Here is a 12,937-nt window from a genome sequence, read left to right on the forward strand (position 1 = left end):
GAAACAGAAAAGGAGGATGCCAATGGTTACAGCGCTCTGAGAATGTCATCCAGTGGTATCTGAATTCATGTAGCGTAGTGGTTACAAATCGGGCTGCAAGCCTCAAGGTCAGCAGTTCCAAACCACCAGCTGTTCCATGGGAGAAAGATGAGACTTTCTGCTCCCGTAAAGATATACAGCCTCAGAAACCCTGTGCAGGGTCACTATGGGTCAGAACCGACTCCACGGCATTAACAACAACAACAACCAGAACGAACAGATCTGTCTTAAAAGAAATACAACCAGAATGTTCCTTAGCAGGGAGGATGATAAGCCTTTGGCTTGTTTGCTCTGGTCTTGGCATCCAGAAAGCCCCACAGCTAGGAAAGGAGACCGTGAGTGTAGAATCGGCAAAAGTGCAGGAAGCCCCATGAGACGGATGATATAACATCAGTACACTCAAACATAGCCAAGATCATGAAGACCCTAACAGAATTCACTAGCGACTACCTGCTCACAGAAAGTCCTCGGTAAGTATCTGCTGTCGGACTGGGTCTCAACAGCAGTGACTGAACCAGTAGCTGGGGGGTCAGTCATTCAGGCATTGAATTTCCTAAGAAGTCATCAGAACAAAAAACATGCTTCCACAGAACAGGAAGCAACCAAGACCCTCAGCCCGCCTCTTGCAGAGGCCCCGCTAGGATCCTAGGATCCTGAAGACAGATATCTTTCCAGGCATTACACTTTGGTCACCGACCCCTGGGTTTGTGTAGCAAAGGAGGAGAGCTTTCCATCACGTTAAAGCAGTTTAGTAGCAGTGCTACTAAAGGCACTGTCTGCCTAAAAACACACACGTACAAATCCACGGGAGAGATTTCTGTCTGGACCAGCTGCTTTCAAAAAAAGAACTAGTGAGTTTGTCCGGTCATTTCAACACACCAACAGGCATAGTTTATATCTTTGTTTTACTTACTAGAAAACGCAAAGCCTAAATGTTAATTCAGATATGCCAACTAGAGAGCATCTTATGACCTATGACACATGTGAATCTCTATTTCAAACCCTTCGCATGAAACTGTTCCAGATTCCTCCTCTCACTTGCAATCTGTATTTTGCTATATATTTAATGTGTGATCTGAAGTGTACCTCATAATCTTTACAGAACGGGATGTGTATAAACAAGCAAACAGCTACTACCAATAAATAACGGTATCTCCATTACAGACACGCACACATGCCCACAGAGATCCTTTCACATAGGAGCATCCTTCGTGAACTCCCTAAATTAACCAACCAACTGAATCCAATCTCCGCATTTCTTCGTTTACTCCAGTTAGGACATAGCTTGAGCAACTCCTAGCAAGGCTGCAAAATGACGTACAGCACAGGTTTCGGTAAGAAAATTAGCTAGTCCTATCATCTTCAGGAACAGGAAAATAAATTCCAAATGTGGGTCTTTGTTTACTGAATCTTCCTCTGAGACCACTGGCTGCCTTCACAATGATGGAGAAGATGAGGTGCTAAATTTCATCAGTAGAGAATGAAAACCAGCTCCCTGCACCTTGGCCAGCTCCCGATGCAGGGGAGCAGCCAGAGGAAATGGCGCCTAGCTGATCTCCTGTGAGAGTCAAGGTAGCAACCAGCAACAGACAAGATGCCCACTGGGGCTGGGCTGCCACACCTGTTCTACCATCACCCCTGCGCTTCCTCTTAGCGCCATCATCAACCCGAATCAAAAAGGATGCTGCCCAGAACTCCTAGACCAGTGTCCGCCTGGACCCCAAGCCCCTCTTCTCTCGGGGATCTGCTGGTCATCACGCCATGGATTCCCTCCACTGGGGGAATGGCCTACACGAGACACTGGCTCCTGCATACTATCGTGGGTCAATGAAATGACAACAGTGAGACCACTGTCAACATTACCTTGCTCCCTGCATCCTCACCCTGAGATTTGGGGGGTGACTTTTAGCCTTGAGAATTTCTATTACATGTTGTTCAACTTTCTCTTACCAACGTTGATGTTGGTACAGAGAAAACCTGGATTTTCCAAATAAATCTCCATTCTGGTACTCACTCCCAAGCCGGTACCTGGACTTTAGGAAGTGGATTTTCCTAGCCTGGCAGTGGGCAGTGTAGTGACCAGTCCAGTTCTCATACCAACACGACATGTCTTTGGAGAGTGGTAGGAATGTGGTCAGTGTTTTGTCCTCTCTGGAGGATGGCGAAGTGAAGTCAGATGGGTGCTCACTCAGTGAGTGCCCACTGTCCAGGTCAGCACCACAGAGCTCGCCACGTAGGCCATCAGTAACTGGACATCCCACTCACTTTGTGTGTTCAAAGTGGCACTTTGAAACCAAGATGCAACAAAGCATCGAGGGGCGGCCCTAGACATTTTCTGTGTGTCAGGATGGGCAGAGCGTTGGGAGGCACCTGAGTGTCATCTCTGCTGTTCCTGTCAGTCACCACATAGCTGATTCTCAGTGTGACCCTTCTAAAACACATCCAGATAAAAAGAACGTCACTCTGACGTGGGAATGCCAAATACCATGGGCATCACATCAAACACACACTGAGCCTTCCTAATCAATAAAACAAAACCCGGAACCAATGAGGCCCAGATCCACCACCTTCCACCATCTATAGGGTGCCTTGTGGTCCAAAAGGTTGAATGCACTTTCCAAAATGGTGTACTATTCCTATGGACTCTCATTTAACGAGAGCGTAACGCATACACACACCACTGTCACTTCACCAAAAACAGGGCTGTAAAATCGCAGATCCTAACATCAGCCACGCGTGTGTTTGTTTGTTAAACCAATAAATACACTTACAAACGTGTCCATATTAGGAAAACTGGTCTTTCTAAACAGTTAAGCTTCTAAGCAATCGATAATCTTTAGTTAACTTAAGAAACAGTAGATCAGCAAGCCTTCTGCAATACCATGAAGAGTGCAGCCTCTGGGTCACCAGGGTGATTTACATAGGCGAATATACTCCAAAGCAATGAATAGCAACCGCAATTTTAATCCTCCAAGTACACCAGTCTTGCCCCTAACACAAATAACACAATCACCCCTCCACCACACTGCAACAACAAGCAGTTTTACAGGAATTGACGAACCGACCAGGAGTCAGGTTTTGTTAAAAAACTGGTTCTAGAAATACGATACTCTTCCTCATGTCTTATTTCGAAAAACTAAAAATATATAACCACTTTTGAAATAAGGAAGGCACTTTAACACCTGGGGTGGCATACTGTGCTCATACAATAACGCTAATTTAAATGGCTCAAAAGGGACAAATTATCATCATTACGCTAATGACCATGTGAAACACGTGGGGGGTTTTGATAGGATTAATCTCAATCTGGTGGGATTATGATTATCAATGTGAATGATGGTGTTTTCTCAAACTGTCATAAAAACGTTCTCTATGTATCACTGATTGTGTCAGTACAGATGAGGAAATTCTGCAGACGGGCCCGACAGCGTGCAAATTTGAAGAGAAAGACCCAGACCTGCTTTTCCAACCAAATGGGTGAGGTTTTTTCTCTCTTTGGGGGCACACTCCTGACTGAATGTGTTTACCTCTTTCCTGAAAATGGAAAAATTAAGACTAATGAGACACATTCAACCAAAGAGAGTAATCTGTCTAGAAACAGATTCGCTTTGGGGCAACACAGGATAAGGACTGGACAGCTAACCGCACAGTTGACGGTTCAAACCCAGCAGCTGCCCCTCGGAAACCCTATGCAGCAGGGTCACTAGGAGTCCTAACAGACCGGACAGTACTTAACAACAACTACACAGACACACATGATGTTACAAAATTTGTTGTTAAAGGCGGGGAAGTTAGTTCCGACTCCTAGCAAACCGTACAGGGTTTCCAAGGAACGGCTGGTGAGTTTAAACTGTCGACCGTGCGGTTACCAGGCCAGTGTTTATCCTACAGCACCACACGAGGAGTCCATTAACCAGGGTAGCCATTAATAAAGGCCTGGGCTCCGGCCTAAGGACTTATCCTTGACAGTTGTTACATACACGTCTGTCCAAATGTTCAGACCAGCTTGACTAACCAACAGCAACTCTAAACTCTAAACGTCACCATTCTACCAAGTGATCATTTTCCAGGCCTCAGCACAAGAGTGGAAGTAAACTCAGACAGGTCTGTCCATCAGCTTGCTGGCTCATCCATTTAAATGAAAAGAAAAACAAAACAAAAAGATGAGTCTTTAAGAAAAATAATACTTTCTAGATTTAGGTTGGAAAGCGAGGTGACTCTGTACAATAAACACTGGATTATGAACCACGAGGTTCGGCAGTTTGAGGCCACCAGCCGTTCCATGGGAGAAAAATGAGGCTTTCCGTCCCACAAAGATCTCCAGCCCAGAAGCCCTCTACAGGGGGTTCACTGTGGGTTGGAATCCACTTGACGGCACTTAAGAACAACGCATGTAAGTTACAATCACCCCAGAATAACTAAGGACACAGTGAATAAGTCAGCCTTAGTTGTAACCCACAGACAATCGGCTGTACGTATCCTCAAATTCACTGTCCAGAATAAATACAATGCCTCAATATTGAACACCAAGCTATCTCCCACTGAAATCATTTCAGGGGAAACAAGCAAACATCAAAACCATGAAACTGGCTGGCTCCCCTTTAAATACCGACTAAAGTCACCAACAGTACTCGGGCTCCGCCTTCAAGGCGTCGTTTACTGTACAACATTTCAAAGGGCATTCTGCGACGCAGAAATAAATCATGGCCCGACACGGCTCCCAGTCCGCTCATGCGATATAGGTTAAATAGAACCAGATGGCCCCGGCAGACACATGTTGCCCTTTCTGAAACAAAGAATAAAAATTCCTCAACAAATATCTCCGACTTCTATGAGAAGTGGAGAGGAGAGGTGGTTTTCAAGTTTAAAAAAGAAGAAATCTTACAGAATAAACAACGAAAGCTCGAGACAGGAGGACAGATAACCGCCTTTTCACAGTTGTGATTTACCAAAAGTACCCCTTTAACGTGTCCAGAAAGCTGACACCACATGATCTTCTACGCACACCCTCATGGAAATGAGCAAAAAAAAAGAAAGAAAGAAAAACAGGACAGCTGTCTCCAGGAGGTTGAGCTGACATCAGCAATTCCCCGCGGGGCACGAAGCCGGGAGAGAGGATTCTACCTGTTTGTGAAGGATTAACACAACCAGAGGATGAAGAAGGCCAGAAAAACAACAAAACCCACTCCTGTCTCTGCCCACCTCCACCAGAGCTCAGGCTGCAGAGGAAGGGCCTGAATTTTACCATCACATATAATATTGAGATCTCAACAGAATTTTTGAGAACATAATTCTGGTTTGGTTCAGTTTTGGGTCCCCCAAAAAAACAGCAAGAGAGTAAGAGAGAGACGAAAGCACACGGAGAATGGACAACTGCAGCACAATCTATATACACATAATGTGATTTTTAGTAAATGATTTCTTATTCCCTTTCTCTTGTGTATTGTTTACTCATTACATCTATTTACACATTTGTAAACCAGTGGCATTAATAATTGTTCACGCCTTGGCATTTTCAGTACCATCTGAACTGAAGAGTAAAGGCCAGGTCTTTGTTTTTGTTTGTTTTTTGAAAACTGCTTATAAGGAGTATGAAGAGCCACCGAATCCACTCCTTTGCAGCTTGAGGTTATGGAGCTGAAAACATTTCATTCTGGGCATAAGTATGAAGCCAGTTTCTGGGGACAGAAACCACTTCAGCTGTTGAGCATATGTCCCCACCAGATGAGGGGGGACAGTTGCACCTGCTGGTGTCCACCAGTCTGTCCAAAATACCCTTGGTGTATCTTCACAGAGCTGAAAATTAAGGTATATATCAGCAACTCCTCTAAATTTGTTCTCCCTGAAGCCATTTAAGCCACGGCCCAAAAACTAGTCCCCAAGCCATTGAGAATTTAAGAGAAAGATGCTTCTGAAGAACCCACATAAAGAAAACTTCAAAATTCACAGTAAATATTTTGTCTACTCTGTCCCTAAGTTCATTCTGTTAACAAATTCTTCATAAATACCAAGACAGGATGCAATTTCTCAGGCAACTAGCCCATCTTCCTGAAAACAGGATCACAGCCTTAGCCATGACCTGCTGAGAGAGACCCCCTCCCCATATATCACACCACCCACCCTTCCTCAGGGGTGGAGTTGTTGGTCTTCATTTGTGGGGGGCAGACAGGCCACACCAATTATCACTGATCCCTTGGGGCAGACAGATCAAGGTCTGGGCTTCCATCCTTACCTCTGCTGTCACCACTAGACTTCTGGCCACTGGGTTTGGAAAACGGGGTGTTAGAAAGCACCAAAGTCAGGAGAGGAGAGAGGCAGGGGGCAGGGGATGGTTATACCAGTCAGCTCGTGCCACCCGTGAGCTCAAAGTCAAATGCAGCGCCCATCAGCCACTGGACAACTGCTGTCCCTCAATGCCCGCAGACCCCCCTCCATCCTCTACCTAGAATCTCTGCATGAGCACCATCTCCCAAGGAGAATCCCAACCACCCCTACTTAGCATCATCCACACTCTGCCTGTACACACTGTAGTGGTGGTGGTGGGCCGTGGAGTCAGTCCCGACTCATAGTGACCCTGCACAGGATTGCCGAGGCTGTAAATCTTTGCAAGAGCAGAACGCCTCATCTTTCTCACGAAGAATGGCTGGTAGTTTTGAACTGCTGACAGTGAGGTTAGCACCCTGACTCGTAACCATGCTACCAGAACTCCTAGCAGGGAGGATTCACCAGGAAACGCACATCCAAATGTGATTCGGTTTCGTAACAGCCCAGTCAGGGCCCTTCCCCAGGTCCTGAGTGATAAACACTGTGGTGAAATTGCTTCTTCCTGCTAAGACATCCACAGTTCTCAAACAGTGAACAAGCCAAGGGAAGGGCTACTCAATGGACGCCAATCAGGCAGCCATGTAAAAACAGCAGAGTCACATGTGCCAATGAGAGGCAGGGCAGGCCAGGGGCTTCTGGGAGCATGTTCCCCAAGATGGAGGTTAAAGGACGGAATTAAATTCTTCCACAACTTCTAGGATGTTCGAGGGGGAGGGGCTTGGGGAGCAAAGAGATGCATTTCTAAAAGAACTCATTGTTTGTGTCATTCTTTTCCATCCAAGCTCTGAACTATATAAACATTCCCATCCTGTAGGATGCCCACTCTGGAGAAAGGAATCTTCAAACACATAGAATACAAATACTGAATCAAACAACTGACTCTTTCATTCCCTTCAGTCACATTGTTGTTTTTTTGGTAAGCACCATCGAGTTGGTTCTAACTCTAGATAGGATTTCCAAGGAGCGACTGGTGGGCTTGAACCACCAACCTTGCAGTATCCTACAGTACCATATCAGGACTCCATTACTGATGCATAAAGCTAGGTCTGTCACAGCGAAAGCAAAGACCAACAAGTTTTGTTGTTGTTTTTTTTCCATCCCGCTTCACGTTCACTAGGCATAGGCATGCTTTATTCAGTTAGAAAACAAGCTACTTGATAAGCAAAATGCCACTTTTAGCTAATGAGCACCTGCCCCGAGTTTAAAATGGTCTAAAATGCAAAATGGCACAATGTCCTGAAAACTCAAAAGGAGAATATTATAAAAGTCGAATGCACACGTTCAGACAAGCCCCTTCCTGCCAAACGAACATAATCAGCTTATATTTCAGTCTCCTATTTCTGGGGCAGTCAGATATAACACAGTGGAAACCCGAACATAGCCTCCAGCCCCTCTCGGCCCCTCCCACATTCTTTCTCCAAGATTCCTTCTGGTAAATTATGAATAAGACCAATAGGTATCCTGGAAAATGAATAAATAAAACTGCAAAACAACCCAATAAACGGAGTGTTGGTTTTTTCAAGAACAATCCATGACTAAAGCCCATTAAACTCCTAGGTCAGACTGTTCATATCCATCCACGGTAAGGCTGAAACCAGCTGGGTGAGTGGGTTTCTTTCAAAGTACTCTGACATTTCGCACAACTGTAGGGAACTGGCCCTGTCTAGTACCTCACAAAGGAAACTCCAAGGCCTCTGTGCCTCAGCAAATCCGGTAACAAAGTTAAAGTTTAATTTATGGAAGTGGGAACACAAACTGCTTCTAACGTTGTGACGTTTTTTTTCCAAAGCTGCTCTCTTCTCTGTTCACTCCACTGCATGTCTGGACAACACCTTATAAAGTTACAGATGCCGAGCCTCCCTGGGAATCGCAAAATGGATCAGACCAGTGAACCTGAATAGTAGCTTACCAGGAATTGTTCTAGGTCATCAGGAATCCCTACAAGTCGCCTGGCCATAGTGGTGCAGTAGTTAAGTGCTCAGCAGCTAACTGAAAGAGCAGGGTTCAAACCATTCCAGTTTAAATCCTGAGAGAAAGAAGTGGCTGTCTGCTTCCATAGAGAGCTTACTGCCTTAGTTCTCCTCTGCCTGTCTACAGAACACAGCGAGTCCGAATCAACTCCTCAGCTGTGTGTTTGCGAATCTGCTTTTGTTTTTTGGGGAGTTGCCAAAGTTAAAGTTCTTGCTCTAGTATGATTCAGTATGTTAAGAAATTCTGAAAGATCTGATTAATAAAAACCTTCAGCACTTAAAATAAGCAGAATTCCTCTCTGTCTCTCACTCTTTATTGCTGGGTATTACACACACCTAACAGCCTGCTTTGTTGTACAGTTTTAGAAAAACACCCCATTCTTCTGTTGGCCTTCTTGGAGATCTGCGAGGGTGAATATAATTTTAGAATGTTAATGTGCTCAAGGCCCACAGCATACTCACATGAGCACACTCACACACACACAACATGGGCCAAGATATGCCTGTAAGTATTTTAACACCCAAATTCTAACCCAATCACCAAAATACTTGGCATTCTTACAGCTTCTGAACTTGCAGACAGCTCCTCTTATTCCAGGGCCTCTTCAAGATGGCCAGTTTGGTCACTCGGGGTGAAAGCAAAGATCCGCTTAACAAGGAGGAGCCCAAGTCGCACAGGGATACACCACAGGTGGGGGCGCCCTGCTCAACTTTTACCAAAAGGGGGGTCACAGGCTCCACTGCTGCTGGGTAACCGAGTGAGGGGGGAGGGTATTAAATTCGAGCCAGGATGTGTACAGATAAACAACACAATAAAGAATGCGAGAGAAAAACGGTGAAGGAACACATCGAGGCTACAACACAGAAGAATATCCAATGAGATATCGCCAATGCCTGGGCGCCGGAGGCACACGCACCCTCGGCCAGAAGACCCCAGAATATAACAGGAGAGTTTAAAGGGGGGTCTAGAGAAGACGAGGCTAGGGACTCCTAGGCACCGCCACTGTTCTAATAGCATCATCACATGGCCATATGGTGGACGTACATCTATCCATTTCCAGCAGTCTCCAATAGTAGTGGGGGTGTAATACGGAGGCGCGGGGAAATGCAATCACAGGTCCCCGGTCCAGAACAAAGTTCAGTCCCTGCGCGCGCTAGCTCTAGAGGGGCTTTGTGCCCGGGCTGCGGGCGCTGGGGACCCCCGAGGGTCCCGGTACATCCCGGCCTTTGTTACCAAGCGATGACTCGGCCCGACTCCCAAAGACACAGCTGGTTTGTATGGTCCCCCCATCCGCCCTCGAAGCTGGCCTCGTGGACGACGAGGTTCGGGAGCTGCCCGAAGGGACACGAACCCCCGCCCACGGGCCGGGACCCCACCAGGTGCGCAGACCCCCGAGCGGCCGGCCACGCCTCTGCACCCCTCTCGACCAGCACAAAGTGAAGTTGAAAAGAGAAAGCGGTTACCTGGCTGGCGGCGCAGGCCGAGTCCACGGCGCCCTCCCCGCCCCCGCCCCGCGCGGACCCCGCCTTTGTTACCGCGAAGTTGGCGGTGCGGGCGCCGCGTCCCTTTCACTTCTAGGGTTTCAGGCCGGCCGAGTGACGTCCCCCTCCGGGGCGGGGCGGGGCGAGGAGGGGCGACCACTGCGCGCCCCCGCCCCCGCCCGCAGGGTCCGCCCCCCTCCCGCACTAGCCGCCGAGGCAGGGAAGGGGGTGGGGAGCAAGGGGGCCGGAGAGAGGGTGGAGACACGCAAGAGGGGCGGGGCTGCCTGGGGGCAGGGGAAAGGGACGGGAGGGGGGCCCGGCCCGGAGCGATCTTGGGGGAAGAGGCGGGGACCCTGGTCTAGGGGCCCGCAGGTAAATCCCCCCGCCCCGACCCGCCCTTATTTCACACACTTCGTAGCCTCTACCCGGCACACCGCCACCCTGACGATTTAATAGGGTGGGAAAGGGGTTGGGGCGCAAAGTGAGATCGCGCCTCCTTCGGTGGGCTACATCCGGTTCAGGGGTAACCCCAAAGGTGTTCCTATGGCTGACCCGCAGGGGTCCCCCAGACCTTAAATCGTCACTCCCGGGGTGACGAACCAAACCCCCACAAGGACGGGCATTCCCGGGACAGGAGGCTCAGCGCGCCGACTCCGGGCCACGTCGATTGGTATGGCCAGGACGCACAGCGGCCTGGGGGAGGCAGAACTTTCTTTGTAACTAACCATAAGCATTTTACGTTCTAGAATGTGCCATTGACGGCCCGTCCACTTCCAATGTTAACATAAACTCAAGTTTGCAGAGCTATGGCCTCGCACTGTCCTGCGAAGTTCACCACCAGAACGCAGACGTGCCCTCGGGTCCTCAGTCTTGGCCACCTGGCTGCGCGCGCGGGTGGCGCGCCCCATCCCCCGGCTCCCCACTGGGTGGGCGTGGAAACGGATGGAGCCTCACATTTCAGTCCCCTCTGCTGGAAACGTAATCACGTCCCTCCTCTCGGCTTCCCCTCTGCAGGTTTCGACTTGAATCCGAACGCGCCTCCGCGCCAGTTCGTCCAGAGCAGCAGGGGCTCCATGGGTTCCTCCGCTCACCCCTCTGCAAGCACGGACAGAGGACAGTGGGTCCGCGCCTACGGTGCCCATCTGAGTCCATCTCCAAGATTGCGGGTTGGGAGGATTCAACAGTGTGGAACCGCCTGGGCGCAATCGCGCGCGCGCGCATACGCGCGCGCACACATACACACATACACACCACACACACACACGCACGCACACCCCAAATTACCTCCGAGATGGAGGGCGCAGCTGCCGATTGGCCGGCAGGACCGTCACTCACACCCGGGCCGCGAGACGCAGTGCTAGGCGACTTAGTCAGGCTTTTGCCTTCCTTTCCCCCCCCCACACACACACCCCGTTCCATTTAATGGTAAATACGCCCAAGCACTGAAAGTTAGTCATCAGCGCGTCCGCAAGTTTGCCCTCTAACGAGAGGGGCGTCAGACGATCCCCATGTAAATATATGTTGCACTTCCAGCCTCAGTGGAAAGGGAAATTAGAAACCGGAGTGGGGGTGGCGAGGAGTCCAGAGGAGGGGCGGACACTGGGTAGGGTGGACGCTAGGGGAAGAGCGGATCTTAGCCCCCAAAAGGGACTCTGCGCTTCCCTGCTCGCCACATTAAAAACTCTTTCTCACGGGCCAGATGATCACGAACGCTCATCCCTAATAGATGAACTCGTGGTTTCCATTTCATTATGGAATCCTGCGCCAGTAATCGCGCGTCCTTAAGAAGGAACTGACCTATTTTAGGCTGGAGATAAACGGTCGTGTTAACAGATGTTAATCTTGTAATCTGTTTTTCCTGTAAATCCTCGGCAGAGCCTCTTCTCCGACCTTAAAAATAACGTCTTTTCCAAAAAAGGCCTGACGTCACAATCCACTCCCTTGAAAATCCCACCCCACCCCCAGTTTTTGTTTTTCCGTTGTTTTTATCCCCCTTGGAATGATTTCAAAGACATTGAATCTTTTTCACTTTATAAATGCTGATTTGTTCTGCCTCTACTCCCAGACTTTTATTTGCATTTCAAATTCCACAGGTTACACCAATCGCCTTTTCAGAACATGTAAACCAACCAAAAGGCAGCAAATGGCTTTCTGTGCATCTGGATTCAATAACGCACAGAGTGCAGAGGTTTTGAAGGAGGGCCGAGCCCACTGTCTTGGCACATCCAGACCCACCGCTGCCCAAGCGAAGCAAAGTATGGGAGCTGCAGCCACGCGGCCCTCCCGCTCGGGATGGTGCTGGCTACTGCATACGCGTCTTAGCGCGGATAATCCGCGCTGCCCGGGGCCTCCGCAGGGCTCTCGGGCCCCGAACTGCAGAGGTTCGCTGATTCCAGCAAACAAGGTCGGCTTGGCACTGCCCACCGACCTGTCCCCGCACACGGCCCCCCTTGACTGCCTTTGAACAAACTTATTCATACAAAGTTTCTCAAAGATTCAGCGACGCGGCTGGAGGGACGTCAGGATCCTAACTATGTTAGCTCTCTCAGGAAAGGGCAACGGGGGGGTTGCTCATCTTCCCCACCACCAAGCCCCATGCATTCTGGTCTTTTCTATCCGCGGGCACAGAGGGCCATCCATGCCTCCCTGGAACCCACCCGACCGCAGCGCGGGGCGGAGGGAGGTGGGGGCTCACCACTCTAAGAACCCCTGGCCCTGCCCACCCCTGCAGGCCTCACGCTCTGTGCCCAGAGGCACCACTTGTTTAAAGCGACAATCGTTCAGGGGCTCCCTGCATATCGGGTGCGGGGAGCCCCCGCACACCGGCATCTCCCGCAGTCCCCGCAGGGCGGCTTAGGCCCAACCCAGCACCCACCTTCAACGACCGGCGCGCTGACTTTCAAGTCGGGCAATTTGCTCTTTGTCTCCGGGTGGCTGGAGGGCGCCTGGCTTCCCTGCCCGCGCCGCCCCGGGCCCGGGGTGCCCAGCTGAACCTCCCCGCGCCCGGCCGCCCTCCCCCCAACCTCCACTGCGGTAACACACCTCGCGGACTCCCCACCGCCCCAAGTCCCCGCGCCCGGCATTGCGGAGCAGAGACGCTGGGCGGTCCGGCTCCGCCCGCG

The 12,937-nt window shown here is 49.8% G+C and overlaps 1 pseudogene; it reads left to right on the forward strand.

The window, feature by feature from the left end:
- Positions 1 to 12,937, forward strand: part of LOC102820859 — a 61,697-nt pseudogene that overhangs the window by 17,702 nt on the left and 31,058 nt on the right.

The sequence above is a fragment of the Chrysochloris asiatica genome, unplaced genomic scaffold (genome assembly GCF_000296735.1).
Source record: "Chrysochloris asiatica unplaced genomic scaffold, ChrAsi1.0 scaffold00283, whole genome shotgun sequence".
Classification (NCBI taxonomy): domain Eukaryota; kingdom Metazoa; phylum Chordata; class Mammalia; order Afrosoricida; family Chrysochloridae; genus Chrysochloris; species Chrysochloris asiatica.